Source organism: Micropterus dolomieu, linkage group LG12 (assembly GCF_021292245.1).
Source record: "Micropterus dolomieu isolate WLL.071019.BEF.003 ecotype Adirondacks linkage group LG12, ASM2129224v1, whole genome shotgun sequence".
NCBI classification, from domain to species: domain Eukaryota; kingdom Metazoa; phylum Chordata; class Actinopteri; order Centrarchiformes; family Centrarchidae; genus Micropterus; species Micropterus dolomieu.
This window is the reverse complement of record NC_060161.1, coordinates 29,407,607-29,411,284: the sequence shown is the minus strand read 5'-3', so window position 1 is coordinate 29,411,284 and position 3,678 is coordinate 29,407,607. Positions and strand designations below refer to the sequence as shown.

The 3,678-nt window shown below is 38.9% G+C and overlaps 1 long non-coding RNA gene across 1 annotated transcript; it reads left to right on the top strand.

The window, feature by feature from the left end:
- Window positions 1–1,619: 1,619 nt before the first annotated feature.
- On the top strand, window positions 1,620–2,860 carry LOC123981048. The gene is made up of 3 exons (XR_006827657.1): window positions 1,620–1,715; window positions 2,522–2,577; window positions 2,805–2,860. It is a non-coding gene; the product is annotated as an uncharacterized LOC123981048 (long non-coding RNA).
- Window positions 2,861–3,678: the final 818 nt, after the last annotated feature.

Here is a 3,678-nt window from a genome sequence, read left to right as displayed (position 1 = left end):
CCGCGTCTCCACGCAGCATGCACAGACAGGCAGCAGCCCCTCCCAGTTGTGTTTTTCTTGGCTTGTGTGGAGGTGAGTGGTGATGAACAAAAGACTAAGCTGCCAGTGCCTTGAGTTAACAGCTAATTCGCAAAAAGACAAAAGGCATATATAAGTCTTGCTAACATGCATGACTCATGAGCTGAGCTAATGTAATGAGAATCGGATAAAGAAAATAAATAAAGCATATCTCAACAGAGCTTTCTCGGTTAATGACCTCGGCCTACATCAAGTCTCCTATACCCTGAAATGTTATGTTCAAATATGCAGATTAGATTGTTTTAGTTCATTTAGAAGAAATCTACAGAAGCAAACAGACGAAGTGTAGTAGGCTTAAAACAAACTCCATCTAAATGTGTATTTTGGAAGCTTTCTTTCTATAAGAGTAAAAGAAGATATAAAAGTAAAATACACCAAAATCTCAAAATTGACCACTGAAAAAGTGTCCTGCCTTAAACAGTAACTTTATATTTATGATCGTAGGCTACTCATCAAATAACTATCCATCACCGTCATTTATTCTAAATATATACTAGTAGCATAGAAAACATGCAAATTGTGACATACTTTGCTTTGCTGTTGCCTGATCCTGTGATAAACCTAGTGAATACTGAAGAAACCATGGTGTCTCTGTGAACTGATTATTTTGTAGAAACATGTTGAGTATTAAACAATTGCGTGAGTGTAAAGGAATTTAAAAAAATTGTAAGGAAGTCAGAGTTGTGTTAATATATTTAACGTTTTGTCAAAAAACTTGAGCCCCTGCCCACCAAGATGTCTGTGCACACAGTTCAGCTAGCTGGCTATGGTCATTAGTTTGCAACCAGGATTCAGTTAAAAACATAAAATCGATGTTTGCAGACATAATATAATCATTTAAGATAAAAGTCTTGCTTGAAAGTGATCTCACATTGAAGAGAGACATTTCAAATGCATTTGTTATAGATTATATATAGATTTACTTCTTTGTTTTCAGTTTTGAAACATGGCAGGATATTTATCAGACAGATAGGCTACTGAAGAGCTCGCCTGTGGCCCTTTTATAGCGAACAAATGTGTTTTTCCACGCGAGGAGACTGGATAGCATTTTGAACAACAGTGTGTCTCCTGTGAGCACAGCAGGTAATGCGCCTGTATATTTTGTAATCATCGTATGAATGTTCAGTAGCGGGGCGCTCTCATAATCGCACTGCTGAATGAATATAAATTATGGGAAATACCTCCCCTTTCAGTGAGCTCCGCTGAAAGCCATGGTGCAGCCAGTTCGTGGAAATGTGTCTCCGGTCTGAGCTCACCATCCCCTGCGATGATGATGCCACCGTGTGAAAACATTTAGTATATTCAAATATTTTTATTTTCAGTTTACTTTCTTGGAAGAACAAGGCGGGCTTTTAGAAAATTACATCTCCACTTCTGTGAAATCACGCCTCCTGCTGCACCGCCCCCTCCCCAGTTAATGGCTTTGCTTTAAACTGTGATGCTCACACTTGTTCAACTTGGGGGATTTGATCTTCTTGATACTAGACCTACAGCAGGGCACATGTCTGGGAACCAGGAAACCAAGAGCGCAAATGTTTCCAGCCAGATTTGGGATGAATATCTATGTTAAAATACTTCCTCTTCATAGACTCGCGGATTAACGTTGGAGTTGACAAGATGCCATAAACTCGTGGCAAGTAAGTAGTGATGAAAACTATACTTGTTTTATTGTTACATTTAATTAAAACAGGCTAGACTTTATTTTAGTATTGTTCAAATAGGACACTTGTGGGGTTTCTATCATGCCCTTTTCCAATAAACATTATAAAAGTTATAATTGCACGTTATCTTTTACATTCAGCCAGACCCGGAAGCAGGTTCACTTCTGTTTCTTGCTGCAGCTCAAACACTGCAAGATCTTCTTTGACCAACTTAGAGACCTCTGAATCTAAATTTAAGAGAAGTCAGGGTAAACGTGATAAATACCTTTTATTCAGATTTTTACAAAAGTCCAAACACCTATTTTTTTCACTTCAAGCACTGCACATACACAGTTTCATTCATAAGCAGCTGATTAGTTTTTCTGTGGCCCGTATGATACTGGATATTTCAGGCAAGTACCGGTATCAGTATTTGGGAGTTTAATAAATGTGATGCTGGTATATCAGCCAATAGACGTCTTTTAACAGAGACATAAGAAAAACCATCATGACGTGAATAGTTTAACTTTTATTGTATTTTATTTTTTTACACAAACTGGGCATTTTACAGCTGAAGAATCAACTCGTCAGTTCTCTCTGAGGTACAAACTATGTAGTGATGTCACTGTATAACCACGATACACTAAATAACCACGAACCCGGTTTTACTCATCAGCCAGCAAACACACGGATATACTCAGTTGAAACTGGCGCCACCTTGTGACAGAAATACATTCCTACAAACACTGAAGACTTTGAAATGTTCAATATTTTGACCTCTTCCTCTCTGTCTCCTCTAACAGGGAGAAGATGATCTGCAGCATCCTGCTGCTCATCAGCCTGACCTCCTGTGTCTGTGGTTAGTTTACACCTTCATTAATTATCCAGAAAGAGAAAAGTAGAAAAATTCACTTTCAGCCTCGCTAACACATTTTATTACTTTCCTATTTAAATGTCAGTGAAAACATCTGCAGAGCTCTTTGTAGCTTGTAGAAACAGAAACATGTGTAGATGGAGTTTAAAGGCTCACATGTTAAAGTTGTCAGTTTGTCTGCTCCTCACTTTCCCTCTCTGTCTCCTCAACAGGAACATTTGTAGTGAATGTGACACAGACCTCCTATCAGGCAGAGGAGAACGAGAACATCACACTGGAGTGGACCTTCACAACCAAAACTGACAGGCCTCCCGTCCCCCTTTTTATTTGCTGTCAGTTGTTAACTGATCGTACAGATTCAGTGATGTATCTTCTACATGAAGGTGTTGAGGTCCCAGAGTCTCAGGATGAACAGTTTGCAGGACGAGTCCAGTGTGACAAAGACGTCCTCAGAGAAGGACGAATCAGACTTCATGTGTCCAGACTCAGGACTGAGGACTCGGGCCTGTACCTGTGTGAAGTACTCACAAATTACGGCGGCAACTATAATGAATGCAGACTCATTGTTACTGGTAGGTTGACTCAATAGACCTTAGAAGAACTTTCTCCTCAGATTTATTTTAACTTTGTTCATTTTTTTGGATGAATAGAAACTGCTGAAGATATTCTGCTGCAGTAATCAGTGCTGCACTGACTGGGCTGCTGAACTAGACTCTACAGACATGTTGTATGGACACAAACTAACATGTCTGTTTGTCTGAGCTGTCCACCCAGTACCTGCCTCATGAGTTTTTAGACTTTGTAATTTTATAATATTTTGCAATATTTGTGGCTTAAATGCAATAAGAACTGTCTCAACTTAAATGAAGTTCTATCACCAATAATGAGTTTTAAAAGCAGCATGAGTCTTGTTTTAAATAGACAATGCTGTAAATATGAAAACTCCTTAATCTGCTGGTTCTTTTGTTTTCTCCTTCATTAAAATGTTTTTTAATCACATGAAACATTTGTTTGATCTCTACAGCAGCCAGTGATCGGCCCACAGATGAGAAACAAAAGCCAACAAACCAGGGAACCACCTGCTGC